This window comes from Pseudoliparis swirei, chromosome 12 (assembly GCF_029220125.1).
Source record: "Pseudoliparis swirei isolate HS2019 ecotype Mariana Trench chromosome 12, NWPU_hadal_v1, whole genome shotgun sequence".
NCBI classification, from domain to species: Eukaryota; Metazoa; Chordata; class Actinopteri; order Perciformes; family Liparidae; genus Pseudoliparis; species Pseudoliparis swirei.
Genome location: NC_079399.1, coordinates 3254471 through 3270608, shown reverse-complemented (window position 1 = coordinate 3270608; position 16138 = coordinate 3254471). Strand labels below are relative to the sequence as shown.

The 16138-nt window shown below is 45.1% G+C and overlaps 1 protein-coding gene across 3 annotated transcripts in view; it reads left to right on the top strand.

Moving 5' to 3' along the window:
* lrfn2b (leucine rich repeat and fibronectin type III domain containing 2b) overlaps positions 1–16138 on the top strand; it is a 107742-nt gene that overhangs the window by 66416 nt on the left and 25188 nt on the right. Inside the window, exon 2 of one of the 3 annotated variants that reach the window (XM_056427903.1) lies at positions 14573–14689. The exons of the other annotated variants lie outside the window; for them this stretch is intronic. The gene's annotated coding sequence lies outside the window, so the exon portion shown is untranslated. The remainder of the gene's footprint in view (positions 1–14572; positions 14690–16138) is intronic. 3 annotated transcript variants of the gene reach the window in all.

The window sequence follows — 16138 nt, the reverse complement described above, 5'->3', positions numbered from 1 at the left end:
TTTTACTTTTTGTGGAGAGAGTTGGTGAGCGAAGTGGAATATGACTTCTACGCTCACATAACTGGTGTTAAAGCTGCATTCTCTCTCCTGACCACCAGGGGCCGACTCCTCTGGTTGTATAGAAGTATATGCTTCACGTGTTAAAGCTGCATTCTCTCTCCTGACCACCAGGGGGCGACTCCTCTGGTTGAATAGAAGTCTATAAACACGGCTATAATGTTACCGTATTACAGAACATCAAAGTCTCGGCTTGGTTATTAAATAATTAATTTCCAGGCATTCCCGTATATATCTTTGTCCAACCCCTTTTTTTATGCTACAGGAAAGTCATTAGAGAAATGTGAAGATGAGACATCTAATCTTTCCATCAATAGATGTGATCTTCCCGGACCTTTTAATGTAATAAAATACAAAGCGATCTCCCACTAACAGCTGGTAATATGTCACGAAATATGAAGTTATGTGAAGATTAACATGAGGAGACGCCTCCTCTTTAAGTTATTATGTTAAATAAAGACATGAGAGCAATCCAATACAGTACAAATGTACTTTTTATTTTAATGGCCCATGTGTGCTACATAGGAAAGACATGTAAGCTGAAGATGGTCGGAGGATGAATAAAAATGTTAAATTCATATATAGATGTGTTTTAATTGCCATCCATTTGTCCCTTTTGTTCCCTTCATGCAGGTTAATTCCCCCGCTACCTGTATAATATAAGAGAGTCAACAGTGACAACTATCCCTTAGATACAAACAAAATCAATAATGCATTAATTTGATTAATGGAGTGAAAGACCTCCCGGCAGAACCTTTTATTGAAATCCAATACAGTACAACGCTCTGCTCCTTTACTGTCAAGGCGTTCCAGCTAATTTGTCCACCCCCTGCATCGGTAAATCAGTGAAGGCTATCCTATGTGATAAAAACTATTATGTTTTAGTCAATAAATTAATCAAATGCAATGTTTTGTTTTTCGCTAAAGAGTAACGGCGGGCGTTCCTATTAATTTGTCCAGGAAGACTTTTCCTATTACGAGAAGGAACATTTAAAGATTTTCTTTTTTCTTTTTTTTGGTAAATTAATTTTGTGGAATAGACGGGAACGCTCGACTGGAATCTACATATATATATATATATTATATAAATATTTATATTATATACATATATGTGTGTATATATATGTGTATATCTACACATATATACATATATATATACATGTGTATATATATATGTATATAAATTATATAAATATTTATATTATATACATATATATGTGTATATAATATATATATAAATTATGTCTATATTATATATATACATAAACTACAAATGGTTCAAAACAGAGCTGCCAGATTAGCACTCCAGTGTTCAATTAGAACTAATACTGCATATATGCATCTCGCCTGTTATGGTTCTCAGTTGAAACTCAACTTCACTTTTGTCTTCTCATGTTTTTCAGGAACGTAGTATTTAATCAGACACCGGTATATTTCTTCAATCAGTTACAATACACATTTAACAGACATAACCATAACACAAGGAATGCTAGTTTAGGTCAATTGATACCGCCAACCCCAAGAACTAACCTCCTCAAACGTACCGTTATCTATCGTGCAATTACCGCTTGGAACTTACTAACTCCTCGTTTCACTCACATGAGTAATAATTTGTCATTCAAAAAACAATTAAAGGCGCACCTAAGAACATTCACCACTTGACGTATTCTATTGCTTTTTAGTCATCTGATTTTCTTTTTCTTTTTCTTTGTATGAATTAAGTTGAATTGCATAACATATATCTTATCCTTCAACTGTACTGAGCATCTGACTGCACTATTTTATTTTTTTACTTTGTTGTACTATTTTTAACTGTTGGTTTCACGATATGTTTTGTATGTTTTTGTATGTATTGTATTTTGTCCTTTCTGTGGACCCCAGGAAGATTAGCGGTGGCTAAGGCGTCAGCTAATGGGGATCCAATAAATAAACAAATAAACAAATATATATATAATGTTTTGCTGCTCCATTCCACTCAATTAGCGTGGCCCCTGTATTCTGAATTATCTTACACATTTAGTCTTTAATCCTCAACAGATATTAAATATTAAAACTCTTAATTGAATCCAATACATTTGTTTTTAATAGCCCAGTGTGAGTTAATTAAAAGCACTTAATGTCTCTCTAATGGGCTGACGGGGGGCTCCCCCCCCCCTCCCCCCTCCCGAAATATATCTAAGAGATGAATCATCCTGTAATCTCTCACTTCCTCCTCCTCCACTGAATAAAATAATAATAACTGCTCCATGTTACATGGAATATGTTTCTTCTAGCCAAAGACATAGAAGTTATCCTCTGACTCTTTCCTCTCTAAATGCCTCATATTGATTGAAATGTCTTTGAAACTCGTCTCAATGATTTTCAGACTTCTCATAAAGACCATAATTCCACGTTCAGCTTTTCGTTAATGATTTTGTTGGTTCTTCTGGCTCTCACAAAGCGCCTCACTTCCAGGTGTAAGTGCTGAGGATAATGAGGCGACCGTTTACCACCACAAAGAGGGGCCTGAAGGGGGGAGGAGGGGAGGGGGAGCACGTGTTTTATAAGGAAAGGTCATTTGAGGAAACGTCTCATCGCTGTCTGGAACCAAGTCCCAAATAATAAATGCAAAATTATCAAGATCTCCAAACACACAGTGACCGGGAACAGGAAGGTGAGATACAGGAAGGTAAATAAACACATCTGAAAACCGGACTGGACTCAAACGTCTTCATGTCCTGAACCACAAGCACGATGTCATCATCCATGAGGATGTAAACCTTCAAATCCAGTTCTTTAAAGAACCATTTCCTGAGATAGTTCTTCAAAGAAACTTCAAAAATGGTTCCTTAATGGACCATGTCGGGTTCCACGAAGAACCTTTCAAACCAGGGTTCTTTAAAGAACTATTTCATTATAGAGTTCTTCAAATAACCTATAAAGGTGTCTCAAAGAACCTTTAATAAAATGGTTCTTCAAGGCACCATTTAAGGTTCCACAGAGAACCTTTCAAACCAGAGTTAAAAAACAAAATCCTTAAAGACTTCTTCAAAGAACCTATAAAAAATGGTTCTTCAAGGGACCATGTTGGGTTCCACCAAGAACCTTTCAAACCAGGGTTCTTTAAAGAACCATTTCTTTAAGTAGTTCTTCAAAAAACCTATAAAGGTGTCTCAAAGAACCTTCAATACATGGTTCTTTAAGGCACCATTTATGGTGCCTCAAAGAACCTTTCAAACCAGGGTTCTTTAAAGAACCTATGAAGGTGTCTCAAATGAAATAATGGTTCTTAAGTAGGTGATGGTTCTTCCTAGAACCACAAAGCCTTTTAAACAACCATTTAAGAACCTTGATTGTTCTGCGTGTCGTTGTCAGATGGCAGTGACGAGGTGGCGTAGGGTAGATATCACAGATATTACAGATATTACAGATATCACAGATATTACAGATATGACAGATATCACAGATATTACAGAGATTACAGATATCACAGATATCACAGATATTACAGATATTACAGATATCACAGATATCACAGAGATTACAGATATCACAGAGATTACAGATATCACAGAGATTACAGATATCACAGATATCACAGAGATTACAGATATCACAGAGATTACAGATATCACAGAGATTACAGATATCACAGATATCACAGAGATTACAGATATCACAGAGATTACAGATATCACAGATATCACAGATATTACAGATATCACAGAGATTACAGAGATTACAGATATCACAGAGATTACAGATATCACAGATATCACAGAGATTACAGATATCACAGATATCACGGGAGATCACAGATATCACAGAGATTACAGATATCACAGAGATTACAGATATCAGAGATATCACAGATATTACAGATATTACAGATATCACAGATATCACAGAGATTACAGATATCACAGAGATCACAGATATCACAGATATCACAGAGATTACAGATATCACAGATATTACAGAGATTACAGATATCACAGATTTCACAGATATTACAGAGATTACAGATATCACAGATATCACAGAGATTACAGATATCACAGATATCACAGATATCACAGAGATTACAGATATGACAGATATCACAGAGATTACAGATATTACAGAGATTACAGATATCATACATGCTTCTCCAGCATGTATGAATGACTACCGACCGGTGGCCCTCACCTCGGTGGTCATGAAATGCTTTGAGAGGCTGATAAAGGACTACATCTGCGCCTTCCTCCCTTCCTCCATGGACCCGCTGCAGTTTGCTTATCGCCCAAACAGATCCACGGATGATGCTGTCTCCCAGGTACTGCACACCACACTCTCTCATCTGGACAGCCAGAGGGGGGGCTATGTGAGACTGCTGTTCATTGATTATAGTTCAGCTTTCAACAGCATAGTCCCCTCCAGACTGGCCGGCAAGCTGATTGAGCTGGGACTGAACACCCCTGTGTGCTTGGATCCTGGACTTCCTGACCGCCAGGCCACAGGTGGTCAGGGTGGGCAGACACACCTCCAAATCCCTCACCCTGAACACAGGATCCCCCAGGGTTGCGTCATCAGCCCTACTGTACTCCTGTACACACATGACTGTGTGGCCAGGTTCAGCTCCAACACCATCATCAAGTTTGTGGATGACACAGTGGTGGTGGGCCTGATCTCCGACAACGACGAGAAGGCCTACCTGGAGGAAGTTGCTGATCTGTCACTCTGGTGCCAGGACAACAGCCTCATCATGAATGTCACCAAAACTAAGGAGCTGATTGTGGACTTTAGGAGGGTACAACAACAGAGGACGACTCACCACTGGGGATTAACGGGACTACTGTGGAGAGGGTGAGCGGTATAAATACCTGGGAGTCCACATCACCGAGGATCTGACATGGTCAACAAACACAGACACTCTGGTGAGAAAGGCAAGGCAGCGCCTCTACCACCTCAGGCAGCTGAGGAAATTTAAAGTTTCCCAGAGGATCCTTCAGTCCTTCTACTCTGAGCTGTAGAGAGCGTCCTGACAGGAAGCATCACAGCCTGGTTTGGCAACTGCTCCGCTCAGGACAGGAAGGCTCTGCAGAGAGTAGTGCTCGCTGAACGCACTATTGAACTACACTCCCACCCTGCAGGACTTGTACACCAGGAGGTGCAGAACCAGAGCCGGCAGGATCATGAAGGATCCTCACCACCCCAACAACAGACTGTTTCAGCTGCTGCGGTCAGGCAGGCGCCTCCGTAGTCACGCTGCAAGAACAGAGAGACTGAGACGGAGTTTCTTTCCTCAGGCCATCAGGATTGTGAACTCCGACCTCACCAGGACCCCCACATAGACCCACACAACTGCCCCTCTTAAGCACACACACACACACACACACACTTACTGTAAATATTGTGTTGTTTTTTATTTGTAAATAGTGTGTACTTGTTGCCCTTGCACATTCCTGCTGAGCATTGCCACTTTCATTTCACTGCACACCCTGTGTGTGTATGTGACAAATAAAACATCTTGAATCTTGAATCTTGAATCTCTTGAATCACAGATATCACAGATATTACAGATATCACAGATATGACAGAGATTACAGATATGACAGATATCACAGAGATTACAGATATCACAGATATTATAGATATCACAGATATCACAGATATTACAGAGATCACAGATATCACAGATATTACAGAGATTACAGATATCACAGATGTGACTGTACATCCAGAGGAGGTTTATGCTTCTGGGTTCTGACCTTTTCTCTCGGTAACCACCGGTAACCAACACGGTCCACAACAACGTGACATGAAAAAACTCATCAAACCTAAATGATGTGTGACTTTCATCGCACTGCGATCCACATCATATAAAAACAATCTGATAATCCGGTTATTGAAACCATCCTGAGCGGCAATATGCTTATTTATGATGCGCCTCTGGTGAAACATCACGATTATGGGGAAATAAAGTAACGTGACTCTTCGGTTGGCGCATCAGGAGGGTCAGATGTGACTCATCTCAAACAAATCTTCATCATTGTTCGCGGATAAAGTCTTTTCAAAATAAACTTCACAGGAATCAACTTGGTTATGTTTCACCGCCTGAGTTATAGGTTCACGAAAATATCGTCGTTTAGGGTTAAAATGACGTGAAAAATGAATCAATGAAATAAATCTTCTTTTTCCACGCTATTTATCTCGTATAGTTATGTAAAGCTTTATTTTCTACGTGACAGGAACACCATTGATACTCACAGTGGCCGTTACGCCTAAAACGGCAACATGGTGACGTTTGTAATCCAAGATGGCGGCGGCCAAATCGCCAACGAGGCCGTCAATACGGCGGTGTGAAAAAAACAACGGATGACCTCCAATGTCTCCGTCCACGTCTACGCTGGCGCGGCTGTGTCCAGTCGCCGTCGCGGCAGCTCCGCGGAGATTGTGCGCTCTTTTAGTTTTTGTGTTTATTTTTAATATTTTCTTTGCCACAAACACATCGGCACTAACAACATACGACCGCAGCACACTTTTGGACATAAACTTTGCGCAAAACAAGGGTTTTTGTCCACTTTTTCCATCGATCCAGCGTGGCCGGCAGAGATCGTACGAGCGAACCACAACAACAACAGTGGAGCCGCTACTACGGGGAGACGACGAAAACATCGAGGGAAACGGAGCGGAATTCGAACAGACTGAGAGTTCAAGCCCACCGTCCACCTTTGCCCAGCATCCTTCTTGCTAACGTCCAGTCTCTGGAAAATAAGATGGATGATTTTAGGGCAAGGATCAGATTCCAACGGGACATGCGGGATTGTAACATCTTTTGTCTGACGGAAACATGGCTGACCCCGCTGGTGCCGGATCGAGTCATATGCCCAACCGAGTCCTTCTCTGTTTTCCGTGCAGACAGAACGGAAGAGTCTGGTAAATCTAAGGGTGGAGGGGTTTGCTTCATGACTAACAACATGTGGTGCGACCCCAAGAACATTAAGACTCTTTCTCGTTCCTGCTCGCGAACCTGGAACATCTGACGATCTCATGCCGTCCATTCTACCTTCCCTGGGAGTTCAGCTCGGTCATCACCACAGCCGCCTACATACCACCACAAGCGGACACCGACGTAGCACTATCGGACCTACATGATGTGTTATGTCGGCATCAGAACAAGTATCCCGACGCTGCTGTGGTGGTGGCTGGGACTTTAACAAGGCAAACCTAAAAAGTCATGCCGAACTTTCACCAGCACATTACGTGTGCTACCAGAGGGAAAGAACGTTGGACCACTGCTATACGCCATTCAAGAGAGGCTACAAGGCTGTCTCTCTCCTCCGTTAGGGAAATCAGACCATGCCGCCATTTTTCTGCTTCCGGAGTATAAACAAAGGATCGCGGAAGCGGTAGTGACGAGGAACGAATGCGGTGGTCTGACCAATCAGAGGCTGAGCTACAGGACGCTCTGCGTGACGCCGACTGGGACATGATCCAATCCAGTTCCAGTGACGCCAGCGAGTTTGGAAGTAGCAATGAGCCTCATAGCAACGCTTAACGGACACCATCGCCCCACGGTAAAAGTTAGGGTCTTTCCTAACCAAAAGCCGTGGGTTGATAGATCCATCCGTGAAGCTGTGAACGCCTGCATTGCTGCCTATAACTCCGGTCTTGTATCCGCAACATGGACGAGTACAAGGCAGCGGTCTATGGACTGAGGAGGCGGTGAAGGAAGCCAAAAGGAGGTACCGGACAGAGTGGAATCACAGATGGAGCAGCGCGACACCAGGCGCCTATGGCAGGGGCTACGGACTATCACAAACTACCAGAGCAGACCCGCGCAATGGTGAGTGCCGACGCATCCCTAGCGGACGACCTGAACTCATTTTATGCACGGTTTGAGGCTAGCAACAACAGCGCTAGCTCGCCGCTAACAACAACACCGTTAGCGTAGCCGAGGTGAGTTCTACCGCTGGGGACGAACACACACTCTCTGTGACCGAGCACAGTGTGAGGAGGGCTCTGTTGAGGGTGAACACCAGGAAAGCTGCAGGTCCAGATGGCATATCTGGGCGAGTACTGAAGACCTGTGCTAACCAGCTAGCTCCAGTGTTCACCACAATATTCAACCTCTCCTGGCTGAGTCCGTGGTCCCCGCCTGCTTCAAGAGATCCACTATTGTCCCTGTGCCCAAGAATGCTTCTCCAGCATGTATGAATGACTACCGACCGTGGCCCTCACCTCGGTGGTCATGAAATGCTTTGAGAGGCTGATAAAGGACTACATCTGCGCCTTCCTCCTTCCTCCATGGACCCGCTGCAGTTTGCTTATCGCCCAAACAGATCCACGGATGATGCTGTCTCCCAGGTACTGCACACCACACTCTCTCATCTGGACAGCCAGAGGGGGGCTATGTGAGACTGCTGTTCATTGATTATAGTTCAGCTTTCAACACCATAGTCCCTCCAGACTGGCCGGCAAGCTGATTGAGCTGGGACTGAACACCCCTGTGTGCTTGGATCCTGGACTTCCTGACCGCCAGGCCACAGGTGGTCAGGGTGGGCAGACACACCTCCAAATCCCTCACCCTGAACACAGGATCCCCCCAGGGTTGCGTCCTCAGCCCCTACTGTACTCCCTGTACACACATGACTGTGTGGCCAGGTTCAGCTCCAACACCATCATCAAGTTTGCGGATGACACAGTGGTGGTGGGCCTGATCTCCGACAACGACGAGAAGGCCTACCTGGAGGAAGTTGCTGATCTGTCACTCTGGTGCCAGGACAACAGCCTCATCATGAATGTCACCAAAACTAAGGAGCTGATTGTGGACTTTAGGAGGGTACAACAACAGAGGACGTACTCACCACTGGGGATTAACGGGACTACTGTGGAGAGGGTGAGCGGTATAAATACCTGGGAGTCCACATCACCGAGGATCTGACATGGTCAACAAACACAGACACTCTGGTGAGAAAGGCAAGGCAGCGCTCTACCACCTCAGGCAGCTGAGGAAATTTAAAGTTTCCCAGAGGATCCTTCAGTCCTTCTACTCTGGAGCTGTAGAGAGCGTCCTGACAGGAAGCATCACAGCCTGGTTTGGCAACTGCTCCGCTCAGGACAGGAAGGCTCTGCAGAGAGTAGTGCTCGGCTGAGCGCACTATTGGAACTACACTCCCACCCTGCAGGACTTGTACACCAGGAGGTGCAGAACCAGAGCCGCAGGATCATGAAGGATCCTCACCACCCCAACAACAGACTGTTTCAGCTGCTGCGGTCAGGCAGGCGCCTCCGTAGTCACGCTGCAAGAACAGAGAGACTGAGACGGAGTTTCTTTCCTCAGGCCATCAGGATTGTGAACTCCGACCTCACCAGGACCCCCACATAGACCCACACAACTGCCCCTCTTAGGCACACACACACACACACACACACACTTACTGTAAATATTGTGTTGTTTTTTATTTGTAAATAGTGTGTACTTGTTGCCCTTGCACATTCCTGCTGAGCATTGCCACTTTCATTTCACTGCACACCCTGTGTGTGTATGTGACAAATAAAACATCTTGAATCTTGAATCTTGAATCTTGAATCTTGTGAGAATCACGCTGCAATGGGGCCGTAAAAAAAAAACTGCTGTTCCTCAAACGGCCACTAGGGGGCTCTTCTCTATCGACCGCCATGTTAAAATGAAACAGCAATAGGTGAAACTTGCTCGAGCTTTCTGAGATAAAGGTGAACGCACAACACATGGTTTCATGTTCCCCCTCGCCGGGGCCACCGTAAGGACACGCTGCGCGGCGGCGGCGGCCTCGGCGCCGCACGCCACGCCGCTCGCTCGCTAACACTCGACTCTCTTCGTGCCCGTTAGCTCTGAGGAGTTGGAGGTGGGAGGCGGTGAGATGTGAAATGTGTCGTCACGGGATGGAGGACACGAGCGGAGCCTCGGAATATATTTCACAATTTGCGTGGGATGAGTGTGAACATGGAAATGTGTGTGTGTGTGTGTGTGTGTGTGTGTGTGTGTGTGTGTGTGTGTGTGTGTGTGTGTGTGTGTGTTTACGGAGGGACTTCTTGATACCTCTTCGTATCACTTCATATATCAATATCAATTTTCTCCAAGTAAAATGATAAAATACTTTATTTTGAAAAATTGTCGTTTAAAGGAAACATCAGGTGAATAAGGTAAAACAAATAATCTAATAGATATCACCATGGAATTTACATTGATGAGTAAAATTATCATTTTCTGAATTACAAGTTTTCTGAATGGTTCTGAATATGCAAATGAGACGTTATCTCAGATTCAAATGCAGAGATTGAATCTTTGAGAATAAACTTTTGACTACTCACAAACCCGTTGACACATTCCTCGAATACGAGAACGAGAACTTTAAAAAGGTTTTGAAGCTTGAATGTCGGTTTCACTTCAGGCTTCAGCCTCGGTGGAGAGGAGCGTCTTAAAGGTGAACCGACACATTTCATGTTCCTGTCAGAGGAAAAGCTTAGAAAGTCAAAATATCGGCTTTTCCACCATCTCCAGGTTTATCTGTTTGGTTTGAAGGGTTTTATAGACACACACACACACACACACACACACACACACACACTCCTCTAATCAAGAGGATCAGTGGGCGTCGGCTCCGGTGGTTCTCGCCTCGGGCGACGCCCCCACGTCACATTTCTTTCCGATGGGGGCGATACATAAATCAAGAGTTGCTTTAATCAGCTTCATCATTACTGCAGGTGTCGCTGGGACATCTCCCCCCCCCCCCCCCACACACACACACTCCCGACCCCCAAAAAGAAAAACAACAACAACAGAAGAGAGTCTCTGGGGCCAAACTTTGACTTCAAAATAGCTGTAAACTTTATTTTTTGTGGTGTTTTTTACCATCAAACCTGATTAACTGCGGAGTATTAAATCCTTGTGTGGAAATTATGACGGTCACACCCGACTGGTTATATCAAACCAGAGGCCGAGCCGGCCAATAGAAAACCTGCACGACTTGAGGTGGGGGTTCATCTGGGGGGGGGGGGGGGGGGCGTTATCCCTCCATCGTAATGCAGGCGGCGAGTCCAACCAGAGACACAGAGTGGGAGAGCGGCAGGATAAACGCCATGGAGGCTGTCAGGAGGAGACAAAGGCCGGGACACGCCCCCCTCCCACGCCGTCTTCGTCTCTCTCTCTCTCTCTCTCTCTCTCTCTCTCTCCCTCCCTCCCTCTCTCTCCCTCTCTCTCTCTCTCTCTCTCTCAGGCCTCTTCCCATCCATCGTCCCTCTCCCCGGGTCCGAGACCCGGCCGACCCGACGGACCCCCGCGGCGCGGCGGCTGAGCGTCAGTGTTGAGAACTGCAGACGGAGACGGGAGACTTTCTTTCTTCTTTTTCTCCAGCATTCGTCTAGCATGTCGCACCAAGAGTCCCTGTGTGTGTGTGTGTGTGGGGTGTCAATGAGACCTGGACTCAACAAACAGGTGATTTGGGGTTCTGCTCGGCTGCGACGCAGTGAAGCCCAGAGGAGAGGCTGAGGGCAGCAGGGTGGGGTGCAGCGTTGTTGTTGTTGTTGTTGTTTTTCTCTAAGGCCACAGAGATGTGTCCTCCTATGTTTAGCCCGGTAACAACGGCGGGAGACGACGTCGGAGAGGTCACACAGGAGACGAGGAAGTGATAAACCAGGAAGTGAAGAACTAGGATGTGAAGAGATGAACTAGGAAGTGAAGAACTAGGAAGTATCAAACTAGGAAGGAAGTGAGGTGATAAACGAGGAAGTGAAGAACTAGAAAGTGGTAAACTAGGAAGTTATGTGACGAACGAGGAAGTGATGAACAAGGAAGTGAAGAACTAGGAAGTGATCAACTAGGACGTGATGAAGTGGGAAGTGATGAACAAGGAAGTGATGTACTAGGACATGATAAAGTAGGAAGTGAAAAACGATTAAGTGAAAAACGATTAAGTGATAAACGATTAAGTGGTAAACGAGGAAGTGATGAACTAGGAAGTGATGTACAAGGATATGATGAAGTAGGAAGTGATAAACAAGGAAGTGGTAAACGATTAAGCGGTAAACGAGGAAGTGATCAACTAGGAAGTGATGAAGTAGGAAGTGATGAACGAGGGAGTGATGAAGTAGGACATGATGAACTATAAAGTGAAGTGATAAACTAGGAAGTGATTAACTATAAAGTGAAGTGATAAACTTGGAAGTGATTAACTATAAAGTGAAGTGATAAACTAGGAAGTGATTAACTAGAAAGTGAAGTGATAAACTAGGAAGTGGCGTAGAGATGTTCTCTCATTGCCTCTTCACCATGGAGACGTGTGCGGCCGCCACATCGCTCTGAAAAGGTTGTCAGAGATTAGCGTCGTTCTGCGCCGCGGTTTACACGCAGCATTGAACACCTCATTTAAACCGCCGTCAGACTGCAGCTCTTTCTTTCTTTTTTAATTTAAAACACAAGGGTCAAAGGTCAAGCGCGGCGTCGGTATCAGTGTCTGAGACAGGCTGCTTAATAAAAACTGTCAGCGATAATAACCCCATCCCCCACTTGTCTACGCATCGCCGCGCCTCTGGCTTTCGCTTTCATTCTGTGTGTGTGTGTGTGTGAGTACGTGTGTGTGAGTGTGTGAATATGTGTGAGTGTGTGAATATGTGTGTGTGTGTGTGTGTGGCATGTTCACAAGGTGATTTTATGATTCAGAAAACTCTGAATAGCTTCATTTAATGTTCTGCAATTTCTAGACGTGGCGGTCCAACGGCGTGCCGAGCCCGGTGAGCCCAGGCGGCCCGACCTAACGACGACCTCTGAACCCGAGAGGTCGGGACGGTTCATAAGGTCGCTGCAGATCACAAATGTATTTAAGCCCTAAATCATGTAGTGATTTATGAAGAGTCAATTCTGTGTGGCAGCGGAAGCCAGTGAGCTCAGACCTGGAGTCATGTGATCCACGTGAGGACTCAAGCTCTTCAGGCCCCCAGAGGCCGGTTGTGTAATTGTGTTGATGTATTAAGAAACCATTTATTATAAACTGTGTTCCAGCTATGAAAACAGATGCTCTAGCGAAGCCAAACCCAGCTCCCTGTCGTCGGTGCCTGTGGCCTCGAAGTTCATCCTGAGTGTTTTCCCGCTTCACTTCTAGTTTATTGTTTCTCGACCCCAGAACACGTCTTCATCGCTCTGTGTTCGAGGTTTGAAATGAACAATAAAAATGGCTTTTTATCCCCATGCGGTCGACGCTTCCCGCTGCTAACAATACCCCCCCCCCCCCACACACACACACACACACACTCACACACGCACACACATACTTAAAATCGCGAACCCGTGAGGACCTTCACTCGGAGGTGTCACGTGGGGACACCACTTTCAAAATTGAATAACAGCATATTTTTTATCACATACATTTTGGGGGGGGGGGGTCATCACACTCTCACACACACACACATACACACACTTTTCATTTCACTGATGACATATTTGACAGCGGAGACATCTGCGGATTGTTTACAGGGGAACAAAGCAACGTCTGCCTCTTTGATTTGTTCTCCGTCCTCCCTCCCAGTGGATGGAGGAGCCGTTCGTGGGACTTAAATCCACCCTTATTAATATTTCATTGTGCTTTAATTGCTCTCGTTACTCAGCGGATCGCCCTGCGTTTCTGTGAAGGTAATGAATTCACTATTTTTCTTTTTCACGGCCCGCGAGCGTCCGAACAAAAGCGAAAGTCAACAATCGGTAAACGGCGTAAAGTGGGTCAGGATAGGATCCCCCCCCCCACCGCCCCCCACACCACCCATGGAGGTTCGCATTCATCTCGGAATCATCCCGAAAAACTGGAAGAGCTGCGGGAAAAAGACGGAGACGACAGGGAGAGCTTTGATATATATGAAGTTGTATAAGCCCTTAAATTGGGATGCTAAAAATAACAATGTCCTCTAGTTCTGTGGAAAAGGCTCATCACGCACATCCATCGGGGGGAAGAGAAGCTCTTTATTTACTTGTTGAGCTTTGTCATTTCTGAGCTGATGAGGTTCACACTTTGATCAAAAGCTGCTTCCTGTGCGGAGCTCTCCGTGTTTCTCAGGAATCAGGCCGGCGGGCGTGAAGCTGCAATTATCATCACAGTCATCCTCGTCTTCGCTATCGTGGCTTCAATACCCAATCTGCCCACCGGGCTGTGATTACGTCTTTTTTAATTTCTTTTAAGATTGTCTGTTTAGTCCTCTATGCTCCTAGGGGGGGGGGGGGGGGGGGGGTTGCTGGTTCGGATTCCTCTATGGGGGAAGTGAACCCATTAATTCCCTCGTTAATTACCTTCTCGAGAAAGGAGCAGTGTGTAACTTTTATGGGGATTAATTGGCAGCGATGGAATTTAATGTTTTGTGTTTTAATCGGTGCACAAATCCCCTTAAAACAAAGAACCGTATGAAAAAGACATTTATATCTTCGTCTTTCACGGAGACGCCATCTTGCACCTACTTGCTTAAAAAAACTTGTTTTTCTCTCTCTCTCTCTCTCTCTCTCTCTCCCTCGCTCGCCCCTGCACGTGCGAAGCTGCTCACGCCTCCGGTCCCGTCTGAGCCCTTCGCCATCGGTGGCGTCCATACGGGCGTCCTCGTCATCGGCTGCTTCCCGGCTGGAGCGCGTGCAGTCGGGAGAGAAAATAAAAATGTGTGCGAAAAACACGGTGTTGCGAAATCACCCCGCATTTAAAATAGGAGCGTGAACGTCTCCAACTGGGCTGCAAGTGTAAGAACGCCGCTCAGTGGGGGAGGACGTGTCTGATCCACGGGAGGAGAGCTGGAGAACCAGGAAGGATGTCTGTAGAACCAGAAAGCTCTATTCAGAATCAGAAAGGCTCTATTGAGAACCAGAAAGGCTCTATGGAGAACCAGGAAGGTTCTATTGAGAACCAGAAAGGATGTCTTTAGAACCAGAAAGGCTCTATTGAGAACCAGAAAGGCTGTCTTTAGAACCAGAAAGGCTCTATTGAGAACCAGAAAGGATGTCTTTAGAACCAGAAAGGCTCTATTGAGAACCAGAAAGGCTGTCTTTAGAACCAGAAAGGCTCTATTAAAAACCAGAAAGACTCTCTTGAGAACCAGAAAGACTCTCTTGAGAACCAGAAAGGTTCTATTGAGAACCAGAAAGGATGTCTTTAGAACCAGAAAGGTTCTATTGAGAACCAGAAAGGCTGTCTTTAGAACCAGAAAGGCTCTATTGAGAACCAGAAAGGCTGTCTTTAGAACCAGAAAGGCTCTATTAAAAACCAGAAAGACTCTCTTGAGAACCAGAAAGACTCTCTTTAGAACCAGAAAGGCTCTATTGAGAACCAGAAAGGCTGTCTTTAGAACCAGAAAGGCTCTATTGAGAACCAGAAAGACTCTCTTGAGAACCAGAAAGGTTCTATTGAGAACCAGAAAGGCTCTCTTGAGAACCAGAAAGGTTCTATTGAGAACCAGAAAGGCTGTGTTTAGAACCAGAAAGGTCCTATATTGAGAACCCAAAAGGCTGTCTTTAGGACCAGAAAGGCTCTCTGGAGAACCAGAAAGGCTCTCTTTGCAGACTTTATGGCAATAGATGCAGAAAAAAGAGAAAGAAGAAGAAGAAAAATACCCGGTACAAACAGAAAGATTAAGGAACCGAAAATGGTTCTTCAGAGGGATGCCATAGAAGACCCATTTCTGGTTCCAGAAAGAACCTTTCAAACCAGGATTCTTTAAAGATCCATTTCGTTAGATAGTTCTTCAAAGAACCTTTTAAGGTTCCTCAAATGAAAAAGTGGTTCTTCGGAAGATGATGGTTCTTCGCAGAACCACAAAGCCTTCTAAAGAACCATTATTTTTCTGTGTGTGGAACCCAACGGACGTGCTCAGTGAGAAATCGATTTTCTTCACTATCGGCGTGCAGACGGACTTTGGTGTAGCCCCTCAGCGAAGAGGGGAAAGTAAGAAGAAGAAGAAGAAGAAGAAGAAGAAGAAGAAGAAGAAGAAGAAGAAGAAGTGGTTTTCATTTTAAACTGAGTCATGATCTTTTCTCTTTTGAAGAAGTTTTTCTTCCAGCAAACTTTTACAAACGTCTCCCTCGTGATGAGTTCCTTCAAAGTTCAACATCTTACTC